The 19128-nt window shown below is 43.3% G+C and overlaps 1 protein-coding gene across 1 annotated transcript in view; it reads right to left on the bottom strand.

Moving 5' to 3' along the window:
* RAB14 (RAB14, member RAS oncogene family) overlaps positions 1-18624 on the bottom strand; it is a 39946-nt gene extending 21322 nt beyond the window's left edge. The window contains exon 1 of the mRNA XM_081179960.1: positions 18307-18624. The gene's annotated coding sequence lies outside the window, so the exon portion shown is untranslated. The remainder of the gene's footprint in view (positions 1-18306) is intronic.
* Between the last annotated feature and the right edge of the window lie 504 nt (positions 18625-19128).

A 19128-nucleotide genomic window follows, 5' to 3' on the forward strand; every position in this document is an offset into this window, starting at 1 on the left:
ATCAAGAGCTAGCATAAATGAGATTGTAAAGTAGGCTCTACAATTTAAATCAAACAATTCTAATCAAAAGTGGTCATCTTAATACAGTGAACAGAGTTGCCATGCACATCTTTGCACTCCACTCTTGAACATTCTCTTTAGCCTGAAATGACACTTCAGTGTAAAACAGATTTGCCCCATGACCAGACACCCTGTGAAATTTAATGTAATGTTTTTTTACAGAATGCATGTAGTGAGCAAGAGAAACGCTGGTGCTTCTGAAACATCAATGTACCCCACATACATCATTGCTTAAATAGATGATCTGAAATCCAGGAGAGGTAGAAAATAAAAACCAAGCCACATTTAAGATTCCCCAAGTGAGATTATTCCTATACAAGGAATTTTACTGCCCATTTTATGCTGCACTTATTTACAATTGCAGGTCTAACTGCGGTTCTACCAAGAGTGAAGAGTGAAGCAGCTACACAACTCATGCAGGGTACCAGAACAGCTTGCAAATCTCACATCTATTCTGTAATGAAATCAGATCACAATAGCTGCTCTTGGGAAGCAGGGGTGTGTGTCTTGGTGTTTGGTAGCTTAAAAGAGCCAACCAGGAATGCCTGGGAAATTGTTGGTGACCTTTTCTTACATTTTAGGAAGTCCACACCATAGTTTTCAAATGAGAACCATTGCACATCCCTAAAAAGACAGCATCATTGCTAGAGAAGCACAAGTTCAACCAGCCATCTCTATAGCCTTGATACTGATTGAAGAGAAACATCAAACCGCATCCCACCTTCATGTGACTCACTAATAGCAACAGTTCATTAACTAATAAGGAGATCTGCATACCTGTACAGTGGTACCTCGGGTTAATAACTTAATTCATTCCGGAGGTCCGTACTTAACCTGAAACTGTTCTTAACCTGAAGCACCACTTTAGCTAATGGGGCCTCCTGCTGCCGCTGTGCCGACAACATGCAATTTCTGTTCTCATCCTGAAGCAAAGTTCTTAACCCGAGGTAATATTTCTGGGTTAGTGGAGTCTGTAACCTGAAGTGTATGTAACCCAAGGTACCACTGTACATTGGTGTGAACAGAGGCAAACCCCATAATTGCCATTTACTTCTCCCCACTACAAATCTGAGAAGGCAGATAGTGCATGCAGTTTGTGGTAATACGTAATGTTTGTGTGTAAGTGTGGATCACCCATTTCTCCAGGCTGCTTCTCTCCTGGGTCACTTAAAGCTCAGGAACTTGAGATGCTCCACAGGGCTGCATCCTCCCTGTCCATAACTCCAGCAAAAGCCATCAGATTTCCTTTGTTGCCTTAATTATCTTTGCCAATCATGTTTCCCTTGGCTAGCTACAGCCATTGTTGCAAGTCTTCAAGCTAAGTATTTGTTGGGTGTTGCTTTGCGTCATCTTGGGAAGGAGAATATACAAATCTATTTTATAAAATACAAGGACTCAAATGGGTGGCATCCAACTAAGTTCTATGTAGAGGAGACCTATTGAAATTAATGGACTTGAGTCAGTCTTCTTGATTAATTTGAGAGGGGCTACTCTAACAATGTATGCTAACACTAGACCCAATACAAATACTGAGGTTTTGGACCAAGAGTGCAAATCAAAGGCATAGTTGAAACTACATTCTAATGAAATCTAAGGGTTGAACTTTAAACGCATGTGATTAGCACAGGATTATACAACAGGTCACCTTATGCTTGCATTCCTTATTGATATAGCATACGCAAAACTGGTAAAGATACCTAGCCTCTAGGAGTCTGCGCCAAGCTTCCAAATGCCTAAGATTTCTCCCTAGGCCTGCTCCAACAATAATTCAGAGCACCACAAATATTTAACAAGTGTAAGCTTTCAACGGCCACTGACCTAGTCACCTGTATGAATACAGCATGACTCAGGTGACCATGTGGGGATGCTACATCAAAGTTGGGTTTATTTACCTATTTATTTTATAAAGTGCTTTGAAGTTTCATTGCAATCAAGCAGTATACAAGTATTATGAAATAAATACATATTTTAGGCCACAACTATACTTACTGTGTTTCTAAGCTTACTGTCTATCCACTGTGGAACTTAAAGGAGCAGAGTTCCCAGGCAGTCTCCCACCCAGGCACTGACCCAGAAGTACTAGGTTTCTGGAAGGTAGCTGGAACAAATTCCTTTATCTAGCCAGAGTAGGAGGGAAAATTTAGTACTTTCTATTTTTACAGATTTGCTTGCCAAATAAGAGGACATCCCATGTTGGGACAAGTAATGTGAGGAAAAGCAACTGCTAGAGATAATTCCAAAAGTAAGCTATTGTCTACTTTCTTCACATCATCTACAAGACATCTCCAAGTTGTAGAAAAGCACTTCTCACCCACAGAGTTAAGTGGGAAGCTAAGATTCTCCACAGCTTTGATTCAAATTTATTAATTATGACACAAGCCAAATGCATGAAAGCTTTTTTCCCATGGTAATGCTTCCATTGTTTCATAGAATCATAGAATTGTAGAGCTGGAAGGTACCCTGAGGATCATCTAGTCCTATCCCCTGCAATGCAGAAATATGCAGCAATGCAGGAATATGCAGCTGTCCCATATGGGGATCGAACCTGCAACCTTGGTGCTATCAGCGCCACACTCTAACCAACTGAGCCATCCAGGCTATATTATGCCTGGATATGATGGAGGGCAACAGAGCAGGCAAGGGGCAAAGAATGGAGCAGCAGAGCTCAGGGGAACTGGGGAAGAAGCTCATGGGAGGGTTAAAGGGTAGAAGGATTGGGAGTTCAGAAGGTCCCATGTTCAATCTCTGGCAGCATCTCCACTTAAAACTGGGGTTGCCAACCTGGTGCCCATGAAGACCTTTGTTGGGGGCTCCAGGCTTGGAGCTTTCATTTAAAAAAAAGCACCTAACCCACTTAGAAAGTTATAAACAAAATGTGCAGGCATCGTTCTAAGAAATTTCTGTGAAATGAAGCAGCCTGGCTGTTCCCGCCTGTCAGTGATTTTAGCCAATGAGTGAAATCAGAGAAGGATGGTGAAGAACAGGAATTATCCTGCCCAGGGACAGTGGAGTTTAAGTTTATAGTGCATCTTATCTTCCTATCTTTAATGTATACAAAAATCCTATCTTATAATGAGCAAGGAAATACTAGTCCCTAGAGAGCTCAGTGATATTTTAAAGCTTACAGCATTTCCTCCATCAGATTCCTTGCAGAAGTTACCATATTCACCAACACCTTTATTTCAAAAAGCTACCTCAGCTTTGTTAACTCATTCTTCCTCCAGCACACAATGTCACAAGAGCTTTTCCCACAGTGAACACACCCAGATACTGCAGACTTTCTAAATGCACCTACCTGCCAGGCCTCCTGGTAAAAGTAGCAGAGCAGAAAGCATGGATTATTTCCAATATTTTCAAGGCTCAATTCCACTATTTTTACTACCAACTTTCCCTGTGAGAAGTATTCTGAAACACTTTAATTCTAGACCGTGAAACTGAAACCATGCTTGAGCATTTACCCAACTCTAGGACTTAATAAAGGATGCACAAGTTAGTGACTAACTGATATGACTATGACAAATGCAAAGTGTTTAGAATTAAGGCTAGGATAGGACAGCCAGATTCCAAACCTCTGGAAGAACAGATGTTTTCCAAGGTGCCTTTTGCCTAGAAAAAGTGCAAACTTTTCAATGCAAGTCTATCCTGCAATGCAATCTACCTATATATACTGCAAGGATTCATTCAGGTCTCCTGCTGCCTCTCTGTCTCTGAAAAGCCACCCACAGCTTGCAAATGCAGGCTGTATCCAGACAGTTTTCCAACATGAAAGGGATCCAAAGGTTCATCTAGTCCAACCTCCTGCAATGCAGGAATCCTGCCCAGTTGCCCCTGGGTAGGCTTGAACCACCAACCTTCTGGTTAACAGCCAGACACAGGGCAGAAACTTTTTTTAACTTAAACTGCTCTAAAGCACCATGCCCATTGATACCATGGTGCACAATCTTTTACCCTTCATATGCTTCAATATATATGTTCAATAGTAGTCATTAGCAGTTCCTTAATATGTTAAAAATAATTTTGAATATTTAGATAGTGGCTCTGTGGAACACCCTCCCATCAGAAGTCAAACAAATAAACAATTATCTGACTTTCAGAAGACATCGGAAGGCAGCCCTGTTTAGGGAAGCTTTTAATATTTGATGAATTATTGTATTTTAATATTTTGCTGGAAGCCGCCCAGTGTGGCTGGGGAAACCCAGCCAGATGGGGCAGGGTATAAATAACAATGTTGTTGTTGTTGTTAAATGCAGTCCTCTAGTCCAGGCATGTCCAACAGATAAATCGGGATCTACTGGTAGATCACTGGACATCTGTGGTAGATTACTGCCCCCCCAAAGAAGCTGAACAACTGTGGCTCCCCTAAAAAAAGCTCAACATTTTACCTCCTCCCTGAAAAAACTCAGCAACTTTGACCCAACCCCCAAAAATGGGGTAGATCACTGCCAGTTTTTAACTCTGTGAGGAGATTGCAGTCTCTTGGGAGTTGGCCACCCCTCGATCTAGTCTCTCTACCTGGCCACACTCCCTCCCAGCCACACCCACTTTCCCAAGGCAACATTCCTCACTGGTCCCTGTTTGCTGCACTCTCCTTGGGTATTTTTGCCTCAGTAGTGTGTCCCTGAACTCTGATCAGGCCTTTTCCTTGCCTGAATGAAGGATAGAGAGGGTGTGACAATGTGAAGTAGCCTTCTGTACAAAAGTAAAATTTACATTTGTTGCTCTGCCCACCTCTACCTCTGGCCCCACCCACCACTGACATGTGGCCTCTGGAAAGTTGCCCATAAGGGAATGTGGACCTTTGGCTGAAATGCATATAAAATATACTATCTATGGTATACAATGTAAGTCAGTTTTTGTATAATGTTGAATTAACAAAACATTGCCCCAGGGCTAGGATTACCATACTGAACACTAGGTTAAGGTTGTTTGAAAACAAGACCAAGTCCACTAAGTATTTAAACTGTAGTGGGTGCTTTATATGCAAATAGCTACACTCCACTCTTGGGCCAACTGAGCTACCCTCAAATATACAATCCCATTTTATGACACCATAAAAGGCAATACCTATTTTAGAACATAAGCAAATCTGCCACCTTAATAAGGCACTTCAGAGATTTAGGATCAGATAAGCCTGCTAAAGAATATGTTGACACCAGAGATTAGATGCTGACCAGCTATGTAGAGTGCCCAAGGGAGTTTAAGTGCTGTGCCACACACACACAAAAAGTATTTAGCTTAGCAGATATTGTCCAGTTTGCATATATCTATTTTACGCTACTGCTACTATTTTACAGGGAAGAACAAATAACAATGCTTGGTCATAAGCTCATCTCCCCTGTAGGGGGGGGTCAAAGGTAGAACTAGTACTATATTACGTTCTGTGTCCAACAGAAGGCAAGAGTCTTCCTCTGGACCACTGGTAACCTTGTTCTGGCCCAGCTTTCTGACACTGATAGGATTGTCAAGCTAGGCACTTTTTAGAAAGAATCTTTTTTTTAAAAAAAAAAAAAAGCAAAACTGAGATGACATGGATGCAGTTCTCCAGTACACTCAGCGCAGACTCCACGCTGCAAAATTCCATTCCTCTTTTTTTGCATGCACTAATGACTGCTTCTCCACTTCTGCTGGGACTGGATGGCTGATCCATTTCATAACCCTGTTCTGAAATCCAAGTGCACTTGCCAGCGAGAAACATTCCAACATTTAGGCTACATTTCCTAGCATCTTCCTTTCTGCAGAGGATCTTGAGGTGCCTAATCACCCTCCACATACCACTTTCTGCATTCTCTGAGGATTCCTTACACTATTATTCCCCTATCCCGCCAACAGAACAAGAGACAGCCCTGCCTAAGGCCACCTGCTGAGTTTATGGCTGGTCTGGGAACTTCCTATCTTCTATCTCATGCTCTCAAGCCATGGTGCTACATCAGCCCAGGGAAATAGGAACTCAGAACAAATTAACTGCAAAAGAATATCTACCTCACATTATGCTCCCATACACATAGCTCATCTTTTCCCAGTCCCTTCACATAACATTCATTTTTTGAAATTAAGAGAGTAAAGTATTGGTAATGGAAGTAAGAAAGCTGACCAGAACATCTCCAGTTTGCTGCCCTTCCCCCTTCCCTACTTCTGGTTTCTAGATCCCCATGTTTTATTCAGTTTCTCTCTGCTGGAGAGCACTAGCTCCAAGTGAAACTCAGTTTGATACCTGCAGCAGAAACAATAGCTGTGTTCAAACCTGAAAACAGGATTTTGAATTAGACCCGAATGAATTCCATAAAGAGGGCTTCTTACAATCCTACTGTGAAGCACAATTGTGTTCAGCTTAAAAAGCATTTAGAAATCCTTGGACAAAAAGGTGCTTTAAAAAAATACACTAAACTTGGGCTCTTATTTCTGAATCACTTTTGAGTCTGCAAGTATTCTGCTAGTGTCCCAAACTCTCCCAGAATAGTTCAGCCGTGTTTCTACTATTGCTCTTCTATATTCCACATCTCCAGGTCTACGCTTCACTTCAATGCTAGTGATTACATGCTAGTAATACTTGGTTCATCCACTACCAAGAATAGCAGGAGCTGTAATTAGAGGAATGATGTGCACATACTATGTGTCTAAATGATGTGCACTTTTGAGCAATATCTAGTAGATCTGGGTGATGTATTGATACATTGCTTGAAATCGGCTTGAAGTTAAACTCGCAAGAGCAATTTCAGAATTTCCAACCAGGCAAAGTATCATGAATCCCTGGGCCTGCTCGCAGCCAGCATAGTGCACTTCAATCAGGGTGCATGGTGCTCACCAAGTCCCTCCAACCCTCCCTTTGCAGCCGTGCCACTAGCCTCGGGAGTGGCGCTTTCCTGCCAGCCAGCCCCTTCGTTTATTTCTCTGGCTGTATGAGTGGTAGCAAGCTGCCTACTCCCTCCATTCCTTCTCATGCCATGCAGAATGGTGGCTTCCAGTAGCCACCACTTGTACAGCAAGAGGATATTGTCAGGGCAAGCCACAGCTAGCAGTTCCAGGGAGGCTGGCGGCTTCACATTGCCATGGCATGTGGTGCCTCAGCTGATGCGCACTGCCTTAGGCAGTACCACCCACCTGCCCTCACCAGGAAGATGATGATGCACATAGTGATGCTAATTATCTCCATGACCAGCAACTGCCTTCTTCCTCCCCACCTCCTTTCCAACATCATAATATACCACCTTATCACAAAGTTTAGCTGGTGATCTATTACAATGTTGGAAAGCAGGTATCATCCAGCTCTTGTATTTAGTTTAAATGCTACACTAAACATGATTTTCTGAGCAGCCAATGGCACTTTTGACTTTTTTTTTAGACAAATCCTCTCCCAATCTATCCCATGAAACCAACAGCACCGACTGCCTGAGAAAGAACAATGCTTATCAGGGGCTTCTGCTTTCATCCCTATGCTCACCACAGCCTTCACCAACCGGACATCATTCAGACATTTTGAACTACAACTCCCATAAGCTCCAGCCAGCACATACTAGACTAGGTGGGTTTGATGCAAGTTCAGCTCTAAAAAGCTGGCCAGTGCCAGGCTGGCTTATCAGCGCCAATCATCTACTCAGAAATAATTAAGGCCTCCATCAGAGCAGCCACCACCACCAGGTCTGAAACAGCATAAGCTACTTACAAGTAGTTAAAACGAATGGGTAGGATTTTTGCCAACATGGAAGCAATGCTCAATATAGCCCTATATTCTACATAAGAGTGGTGCTACATGCTAGTGGAGCACAGGACAATGGTAATTAGGGTTACCTCAATGTTGTGATTTTACCATCTCTGCCATAGTTTCCCCTCAAAGAAAGGAAATTTAGTTATGTAGCACTTGGGCAGCTAGTTTCAAGGCTCATGTTGCCACGGAGACCATAGGGACAGTGTTAGAAACTGGGATAGGAAAGCTAGGTGTCATGTGACTCCTGAGACCTATGTTGTGGGCAAGAAAACAAAATGTCTATGCACCTTTTTTCTTTTCTTTTTGCTGCCATGATACCAGACCAGGTGATTTGCTCAGCAGCGTGGCAGAGAGAGAGAGAGAGAGATGCTGATCAAATCAGGTGGTCTGTGGAGTAGTGTGGAAATCAATGAGGTGCAATAGGGAATTTTAGGAACAGAGATCACCTCTGGAACTCCATGCCACAGGGCAGCACAAGACTAACTGAGCTTAGGCAGGGAGCAGACAGCCTCCAAGGGGAAGGCAGCTGCCAACCAACAAAGCTCACAACAGATGCTGAGCCAGAGCAGCACCCTTAATTCTTTCCCCCCAAATGTTACTCCGTAGCCTCCCCACAGCTCAAATATGAGGTTAGAGGGACCACTGAACAAGGGTTTAAAGAGCTATTTCAACCCATCTGTCCCCCAATCCTTTAACTCCTGCATAAATGTTAGATGGCCTTTGGCCAGATCCAGCCGTGGTTTTCTTAGTTTTTTATTGTAAGGGGCCAGCGAAAATGTAATTAATGTAAAGGAAACATAGGGAGCTGCCCGAGTTCATACCCGAGTTCATACCACTGATCGATCAATCAATCAATCCCAGTATCGTCTGCATAGGCTGGCAGCAGCTCTCCAGGGTTTCAGGAAGAGGACCTTCCCTGCCCCCACCTGGAAACGCCACTGGGGATTGAACCTTGGACCTTTTGCATGCAAAGCAGATGCTCTGCTGCTGAAGCAAAGCAGCAGCAAGAAGAAGAACCACTATGCATTCCAGATTCAGAGTGGGGGCCCATTAACCCAGAAGCATCAAGGCCTGGAAAAGGGGCTTCTCTCACACACACTAGTCAATATCACATGATTGCAGGCTCAAAAGCAGCTGCCACCCCAGTAGCTCCCCACAGAAATCAAGTTGATTACCCTGTAGAAAACTCTGATTATGGAAAGAGGAGGAACATGGAGGATAATCTGGAATCTAAATTGGGGGTGGAGCTCTCAAAATGCAACCCATCACTCCTCAGCTATGACGTACTACAAGCATTAAATGCCACACCCCCCAACGTTCTCCTATAGAGACAGTAGGCTGTGTATGCTAAAAAGGCTCTTTTTGGGGTGGGGTGGGGGAGAAGAGAATACAGTGGTACCTCAGGTTACAGACTCCGCTAACCCAGAAATAGTACCTCAGGTTAAGAACTTTGCTTCAGGATGAGAACAGAAATCGCACGGGGGCAATGGAAAGCCCCATTAGCTAGAGTGGTACCTCAGGTTAAGAACAGTTTCAGGTTAAGAACGGACCTCCAGAACGAATTAAGTTCTTAACCCATGGTACCACTGTACTGTGAACCAAAGCCTACCTACCATCTTTTCTGGCCCCATACTGCAAGCATCTTCCAATACCGATTAGACATGGAGGCAGGCTAGCTAGGAAAAGGCACTCCAGGTTGCCAACCTGATCCCATTTACATGGGATTAAGCCGCACCATGTTTAATAGGACTTGGTTAATCCTTACCATGAGTAGGCATGGTTGGAATTAGAGCAGAGAAAAAGCACTGTGACCCTACCCTTCCCTCTATTTCTCTATCTTCCCCCCACCCTTCGCTATACCACCTGTATATTCTCTTACTGGAGAAGGGGTTGGGGTAGGGGTCCATCAAAGCTCCTTTTGGGGGAGGTAAGGGTACAATTTGGGTGGAAGAAGCCACCAAAGTCTTCACTCTCACCTAAACATGCCATCCCTTTCATCCCCCCCCCCCATAAAAAATTAACCACAACTGTAAGTGGAAGGGGAAACCCAGGCAAACTTCAATTGTCGCTAATGTTACCATGGGGAGCACATTCATGTGAGCTACAGCAATAAAAGATCTATAAGTAAGTTAAATAAGCTCTCCCCCTCCCAGTATAATGTATTGCTGAAATAAGTTTAAAATTTTCCAAGGAGAATGCAGTATCTCCTTTGCTGCAAACTGTCAAGGAAAAAAGAATGAAGTAGCAGTGTTAGAAACTGAAAGCTAGGAGCTAAATGGCACCTTAAACGTAGGTTATGGGCACACCAATGGAATGTCTAGACATACTTTTTATAACAAGAATACAAAGCTGAAAATGATTGAACTGCAGCTAAAATCTTATATTCATTTTTCATATGGTCTAGTCCTCATTTGAAGACTGCAAAAAACAAAGCCATGCTTCCCCTGCCAGCCCCAATATTCTTAAGAGGGTCTCTTTTCCAGTCTTCAGAGTGGCTGGAAGTGGGGAGGCAGAAAGGGGTCCTCCTTTTTCTCGGAGTTTTGAATGCTGGAAGCAGGTACCAGCAATCATTTAAAATGGGATACCCTCTCATAGACTTAATACTAGAATGTACAACTGCTGGATCACTTACAGTGGTACATTGGTTCTCAAATTTAATCCATTCCGGAAGTCCGTTCCATAACCAAGGCGTACTTTCCCATAGAAAGTAATGCAAAATGGATTAATCTGTTCCAGACTCTTAAAAACAACCCCTAAAACAGCAATTTAACATGAATTTTACAATCTAACGAGACTGTTGAAATAAGCAATGTATTGTATTATGAAATAAATAAGGCTGTATTGCAGATGATAAAAATTAAAATTAACTTTTTTTCCTTACCTGCACTGATGATAGTCATTGTTTGAATGAGGAGCTTTTATTCATTTTGACAGTCACACAATCAATTAATCAGTAGCTGAACTGGGTTCCACACAGTCACAAAAACAAATTAACCAAAAAGCCTCAAAAACAAAAATGCAAAATAAATAGCTAAAACAAAACAAACTTAATCCGTTCCGGAAGTCTGTTCAACTTCCGAAATGTTCGAAAATCAAGGCACACTTCTGAGTGGTGCAGGCGCCCCGGAAACAATAGCCGACAGCCGCATCGGACATTCAACTTCCGGAAAACATTCAAAAACCAGAACACTTACTTCCGGGTTTTTGGTGTTTGGGAACCAAGGCGTTTGAGAACCAAGGTACCACTATATAGCTATGATAAACCAGCAACTTCAAAGTTTGCTCTTATGTCATCCTCAATTTCTACTCAGACATTTCCCCAAGAGCAAACTTCAGCTATTAAGCACAAGATCCTGTTCCATCACCTGATTTGAATTCATCAATTTTGCACTGAAGAGCATGCGCACTATACCACAGCGAAGTCAGTGTTTTATTGTTACACATGACAGCCTGCTGTATTTATGAATGACACCAACTGAGGCTAGTCCGTGTTGGGAGTATCATATGACACTTGGTTTTGTTAACTTTTTGCAGCAGTCACTCACAAGACAAATAAACACCAACTCTGAAGATTATCAGAATAACTTGGTAGAGGAAAAATCTTCAAAAGCATCTTCTGTTCCATACATACACCTTTTTACTTCTGAGTTGCATTCATAAGACTAAATCAGGAGCTCCCAAACTTGTTTCCCCCTTGGACCTCTTGAATATGGCTGAGTGTATTAGCAGACCATTTAATGATTTTTTATGTACATTGTAACAATTTTAATGTGTTGTGCTAGATGCTGTATAATTTTCAATTGATTTTTTATTGATTTTTATTTCTTATATTGCATTTTATTGTATGACAACTGAAATTCCACAGAATTTAAATTGAAACACAAAAAATACAATATAAGAAATAAGAGAAGCAATAAAAATAAAACTGAAAATCACTATGAACATTCACAGACCACCTGAATGAAGCTCATAAGCCACAATTTGGGAACATCAGCATTAATTGATCTTAGGGCCTCTATTCTGTTTCATACATAAGATTGTCTTTTAAACATTAGTACAAAGCAATCCTAGTGGTCATCCTTTAATTACCAACATTAACACTATCCCTTTTCAGAGGAGCCACCCTCAGTTAATAGGCTAAATCAATACTTTTGTTTCCAGGTCAGTCATTAACAAATACTGCTAAACAAAGCAAATACTGCCTGAATGTGTTAACAAAGGCCTCAAACATGTCCAATTTTTGATCCCAGTTAACACTACTGGGGATTCTTACCTGACCAAATATGACTGAAACCCATTGAATTCAAGGGGATTTTATTATGACCACAGCCTAACAATGTGCAAAAACTGTAGTTGTGACAGTTATAATTACAGTGGTACCTCTGGTTGCAAACGGGATCCGTTCTGGAGGCCCATTCACAACCTGAAGCGCCGTATCTGCGCAGGTATGTGGCGCGATTTGGCGCTTGTGCGCATGCGGCAACACCCAGAAGTAACCCTTTCTGGTACTTCCGGGTTGCCACAGGATATAACCTGAAAGAATGTAACATGAAGGAAACGTAACATGAGGTACTGTACTGTACTGAGGAATTTTGGGGAGCATATCCATGACATAAGGTGATTTTTAACTATTACCTGGTGCTGTACCCTTGTGGCTGCTAATAAATATCCAATGTCATTTTTTATTGGCTACTTTAGGTTGTCAGGATATAATTATTATTGCAACAGGAACAAGCTTAGGTTCCTGCACTTCCCCTTCTAGCACAGCTACAATGAATAATCTAGAAGCTTTCACTTCCATTTTATTTTCATTAAGCGCAGCTTAGCATTTGTCTCCCAAATGCAACCAGCTTAACTATGATTTATAACAAGCCAACACCAAAATGTTGTTTATGAAACTCGCTTGTAGTTCCAACAAATCACAGTTAAGATTAACCACTGTTTAGAGTTTGGACTCTAAACTGTGGTTAATCAAAAATGTAAGTGAAAGCTCCTCCCTCCAGCAGCAGCAAGAACGCGCAAACCCTTTCACGGTTTACCATGAAATCCAAATGAAGTCATTAACTCCTGGAGAAGAGAACACAAGACAGGTAAACTGCAGCCCTTCAAGACTTTGTGGGATTACCACTACTACTATCTTTGACAAGTGGTTGAAAGGAGCTGTATATATTCTGAATATATATGATACACACATCAGAGCTGTTGAAGGAAAGTGAATTAAAATTCCCACAGCATGCAAGAATGTTTTGACTGACTTACACCTCAGAAAAGAATACATTCATCTGTTGCATTCTGTTTGGCATAAGATTCTGGCAACATGTGCACACATCACAGACACTGCTCTCTTTGAGACTGTAAAACCTGTGTCCGCATTAAACCACTTTGGGAGAGGAGAGGATCATATGTTCGATGGAGGAGGAGATTCCTTTTGTAGAAACTAGCATGTTGGGAGAAAAGCTAGGTTCATCCTGACATGCTATTTTTCACTGGGAAAGGGAGAGAGAATAAGTGCACGTGAAGGAGCATTCCAGCATATGAACCTTCAACCTGTGTGATGGAAGTGGCACAGGACAATACATACTTTTACATTAAACTGCAGCTTAGGGTGTGGCCAATGTGTAACTTCAGAAATTTCAAGCAGCAAGTATTACCTGAAATAATGTTCCCCTATACAGTGGTACCTCGGGTCAAGAACTTAATTCATTCTGGAGGTCTGTTCTTAACCTGAAACTGTTCTTAACCTGAAGCACCACTTCAGCTAATGGGGCCTCTCGCTGCCACTGCATGATTTCTGTTCTCATCCTGAAGTAAAGTTCTTAACTCGAGGTACTATTTCTGAGTTAGCGGAGTCTGTAACCTGAAGCGTATGTAACCCGAAGTACCACTCTTAAATCAACTTGCAGCTCTATTCTTATTCAAGTCCTACCAAGCTCAATGCAGCGTTCGAAACTCCCATTGTTCCAGGCGCATTTTGCGAGGAGACTCATGAACGCAAGCAGTTTCTGAGTTCTGGGTGCAGTTCTGCGCCTAAGATTTCAGATTAAAATTGCCACTGTTACTCAGAAGTAAATCCCTACCAAGTTCAATGGGGCTTCCTCCCAAGTAAAACATTTAATTTGAAATATACTAGCCAGTTAGTTATGATGGTTTAAGTAGTGAATGTTAAAGTGTTATCTACCTCAGACTCCTAATAGTGATGCTTAAAATCAGAACACATTTTGGAGTGGGATCATTGAAGGACCCTTAAGTCTTAGGTTTGCGACACTCAAGGTGGATGTCTCTGCCATCAGTTATATGGTCATTTAATATGCTTTGATTGTGGTGCAAAGAAGAAGAAGAAGAAGAAGAAGAAGAAGAAGAAGAAGAAGAAGAAGAAGAGGAGTTTGGATTTGATATCCCGCTTTATCACAACCCTAAGGAGTCTCAAAGTGGCTAACATTCTCCTTTCCCTTCCTCCCCACAACAAAGACTCTGTGAGCTGAGTGGGGCTGAGAGACTTCAAAGAAGTGTGACTAGCCCAAGATCACCCAGCAGCTGCATGCGGAGGAGCAGAGACGCGAACCCGGGTCCCCAGATTACAAGTCTACCACTCTTAACCACTACACCACACTGGCTCTTCATATAAAATATATTTATATGAAGGAAAGGGGGTACAGAGACAATCCAGGGTTTGTCTGCAGAGTGGAAGGAAAGGAGGACCTTTTCTGCTTCCCCACTTCCAGCCACTCATTCATTTTTAGCTTTGTATTCTTCTTATAAAAAAGTACGCCTAGACATTCTGTTGTTGCGCCCATAATCTAGGTTTAAGGTGCCATTTAGCTCCTAGCTTTCATATCTCAGTTTCTAACACTTGCTCAATAAAATTTATTTCCAATTGTGCTTAAAAAAGCAGTTTTAGATAAGAACTCTGTATAAAAGCATGGCCGTTGCATAAGTATGCCTGTGGTAACAGCACCACTGTCCTTTTAGTAAGTTTATGATCCAAATAAATGTTATGAATGTTAACTGCTATGAATCTAAAACACATACATCGGTATAGGAAAAAATATGAACTCTTTAGCACTGGCCACATTTGTACATAATGCTAAGCGATGGTTCACTAAAGCCTTAGCTAATAGCACAAGTTAACCACGAGCTGTCCCACAGATGACTGAACAAACCATGGCTTACACCACTGCTCTTACCTCACGCCTTTAGCTAGGTGAGCATCTAGTGTGGAATTGGCAAAAAAATCCTGCTGTTCACACCTAACACTAGGTTTGTAAGCCAATAACAAATAAAGGCTTCAAATTGTAGTTAATTGGCAGACCATTGCTAAGCCATGGTTTAATAAATCAGAGTTTAATAAACTACGGCTTAGTGTTGTGTGAAAATCAAGATGCTCAATACCGACTAAATTAAAATACATGCAGTCACTTCCATTTCTAAGCACAGACATCAAGATGGAGGCACAGCAATTGAATCTGACAAGGTTTCCCCAAAATGCAGAGTTTAAGGCAGATCTCCCATGGAAAGGCAGATATAGGGGGAAGCTATTCTCACACATACACACAGTCACACTCCAGGATGCACACACATCTAGGATGCACAGATGACAATTCTCGTTTCTTTTTCGTGTCCGTTGAAGTTCCTGAAACTAACTCAAAGGATTTCACATAAGCATGAGTTCTTAGAATCTGAGTTCAATGAGATTTCTTTTGAGTATTTCATTAGAAAGCAGCCATTTCAGTGGAAGGGGGGAAAAACTGTGTGTAAGCAGGGTAAAAGAGGATGCCTTAGCAACCATAAATCAAACTTTTTGGTGAGTTCCCTTCTATGAAGCTTTCTAAAAGACCCTGCTGATAGGGTGAAAATATATTCCAGGATTTTCCCCATGCAACATTAAACTCTTTTTCTAACTATACAAAGCCATAAAGCAAAACTTTGCTCTTTCTAATATGAAATAATAATTGCTTTTCATTATTAGCAAACGACTGCCATGTCAATTTCAACTTAAAGTGTACATATTAAAGGCTTGCTTACATTCACCCTGAATGCTCATAGGAAAAAGTGAGTGTATAAACAAGCACAGCCTATCCCTCATTAAGGATCTACTGTTTACATACAGTATGAGAGAGGGAGGAATGCACCCAGTTCATCCTACACATTAAGAAACAGAAGCACTTAATCTGCTATTTCTCTTACTGAGGAAGTACTACTACAGTTAGTTATATAGTAAGGATTGCACAACCTAAACTGTGAAAATTAGAGCGCTAGTAAATGATGCACATACTGCCACTTGGTACCCTTTTAAGTTCAGATCCAAATTTTACAGTTCAATTCTATGCAAATCTATTCCAATTAAGTTCATTTGGGCTTACTCCCAGGTGAGTGGGTATAGGGCTGCAGCCCAACTACGCTATCTCAGACATTTTCTGTTTGTTATTCAAGCCACAGATAAAATGCACATTCTTCACTGTGTTGTATGCCAGCATAATACAACTAGCACATAATGAGCACTTTTACAGAGCTATAAATTGTGTGCATGTGTGCATGGACACACAGGGTGTCTCGATAACAAACAAGGGAAATTTGCACGATGTTCCCCTGCATAATAGATTCCCAGTGCATATAACTGTACAAATGTGCAAATTAAAGGCACACAAGCTTTTCTCATTATCACAGAGGCTATCACCATGTATTAAAACATCATGCATGAAACACACACGCATTCACATAGAATGCAATGTCTGCAATGCTTGTCTTACGCATTTGCATAACAGGCCTTTCTACAATGCCTTTTCAAGCAGACTGGTCATAAATGGTGATGTGCCTCAGACACACCCTGACACTTACAGGTGCATATAGCAAAATTGTTATAGAAATAAGCACCTATCATTAATCTGCATACAAATCAGATACACATCTAATGGATTTGTGTCATATTATCCCCTTAGACTTAGAGATGGGCGGACCTCAAGACCCACATAAAGAGTTCAAATAAGAAGAAGTTTGCCATATATGGGTGAACAACCTTTTTTCTGTCAAGGGCTCAGAAGTAATCAAAAGAGCCTGTACACTGGCAACTGGTAAACCCAGAGCCAAAATGGGCCACAACAAAAAGAAAAGATTGGTGGGGGTACTCCTTTCTCTCTCTCTTTCTGCCACCCACTTTCCCTATCTTTTTTCCTCCTTGCCGCCTGCAAGAAATTAGGCCTATATAAGATACACACAAACATATTCCACCCTCTAGCAGGGCAGTTATACTTAACAATACACCTAGATTCCATGGGAATAAAGACCACCCACCAATACACCTGGAGTGAGCACCACACTCCCTAGTAGCAGCATTATTCACTCTACAAGGCACTTACCAATATTTGAGACACAGGGCTCAACAACTTAGAATCTGTGTAGTGCAAGAAGCAAATACCACACAGAGGAGCATCTATTAAAGCCAGGAGTAGCTATGTTAGGCTGCAACCCTTACTTTTTTTGCACAGGGGTGTGGGGAGACAAGGCTCAATGAGCCCAGTGGGCTATGCATCTTCAATACTTACAAAGGCTGATGTGGAGAAAATGGATAAAAGAGGAAGTCTTTCTCCCTCTCTCATAAAATACTAGAACTTAAGTATTGGGAAAGCCCAGACAGAGCAGAACAAAATCATTTCTTCACACAGCCCAGAGCTGAACTATGGAATTCTCACCTCAAGAGCTAGTGGTGGCCTCTTGAGTTGGCTTTAAAAGAGGATTAGGCAAATTTATGAAAGGTAGGATTATCAATGGCTATGTTCCTTCCCTACTCTTGGGGAGGATGCTTCTGAACACCAGTTGCTGGGGATGACAAGAAGGAATGAGGGCTGTTGCACTCGGACCCTGCTTGTAGCCTTCCCAGAAGCATCCCCTTAGCCCCTGTGAGAACGAGAGGCTGGGCTACATAGGCCTCCCTTGGCCTCATCCAGCAGGGCTCTTCCTCACATCCTCCCCCTGGACTCAGGCCCATCGAACTCAAGCTGGCAATTGAAATCAACGATGCTGAAGCCCCGCAGGATTATGGTGGGGCTTGCTCTGAACATGACCAAGTCCGGATCCAGCCCACCCTATCTGGGAGGGCAACACCTGTGCAAGAGCAACACCCGTATAAACATGCACAGGTAGGGGCGGGGGCGAAACGGGAAGGGATCGGGGTGGGAGTCTTTCAATCCCACCCGGCCAAGTTAGAGAGAGGAAAAGGGCACGTCTCCAAGGGAGGAAAACGTGAGCGGCGGTTTTGCACGGGCGGAGGCCCCCCCCTTTCCTGTGGAGCTGGGTGTGGTGGGCCCACCTGCAAAGCGGTGAGCAGGGAGGGGAGGCCTGGGCACCCGCAGGCCTCTAACACGCAATACAAAGGAGGAGGAGGAGGCCTAGCCGCCCTCAAGACTCGACGCAGACCCTTCCCTCAAAAGCCCCCCTTCACCACCGCCCAGCAAAGAGAGGGAGGGGTCAAGTGCCCCCCCACCCCGTCTCCGGTTGCCAGGCAACCCCGCGCGAGGCCTCGAAACCCGGCTAGGCCTCGACAAACCTACCTGGGTCCGAGTGACTGGTGACTGGGCAGCTTGGTTCCGGCTGTGGCGGCAGCAACAAGGGAGGTCTCCTCCCCTTCTCGTTCCGGGTTCGAGACTCGGTCTGGCGCCGGCCCCACCACCGCCTTACGCGTGCTCTGGGTATTGTGGGTGGGGAGGTGGGGGCCTGTGTCTGCGCGCGCGCAGCGAGCTCCTCTCCTTTCTTTCTTTTTCCCCCACCCCCACTCGTCCCTCGCTGCTGTTACTGCCACTCGCCACCGCCCCTCCTCTGCTCCTTTCAATCCGCTCGCACAACACACTCTGTCCAAGATGGCGGCCACCCCTTACACGGGGTTTCCCCGCCCACTACTGACGGAGGGGGGCGGGAGGAGGGGAGGGGGGCGGTGGGAAGAAGAGCCGCAACGTCCTGTCGCAAAAAACCGGCCACACACACACACGCGCGCAGAAAATCGCCTCACTCGGAGAGGGGAGGAGACGGAAAGAATACAGGCGGGCTACTGATGCCAACCCAGAAAATAAAAATGAGAAACAAACAAAAAAAAAAAAGAGTTCCGTTGACAGTGATAACCAGGAAAGGGACCAATCATCGAAGTAGCCGGGGGAAAAGAGGCGGAGCGGGAAAAGGGCAATACTAGGGGTGTGGTTTTTTGGGGGGGGGGAGAAAGAAAGATTGACCTTCGGGGAGGCGCGACGGGTGCGCGTGCGCACAGCCAAGTGCCTGCGCGCACGCAAAAAATAAAAAATGATAGGAGAGTCTCGGTGTTTCCTTTGGGATGATTTTTCTTTCATTGTTTGGGAGCATGCGCTCTTGCGAACGACGCGCGA

The sequence above is a fragment of the Podarcis bocagei genome, assembly GCF_964188305.1.
Source record: "Podarcis bocagei genome assembly, chromosome: Z".
NCBI classification, from domain to species: Eukaryota; Metazoa; Chordata; class Lepidosauria; order Squamata; family Lacertidae; genus Podarcis; species Podarcis bocagei.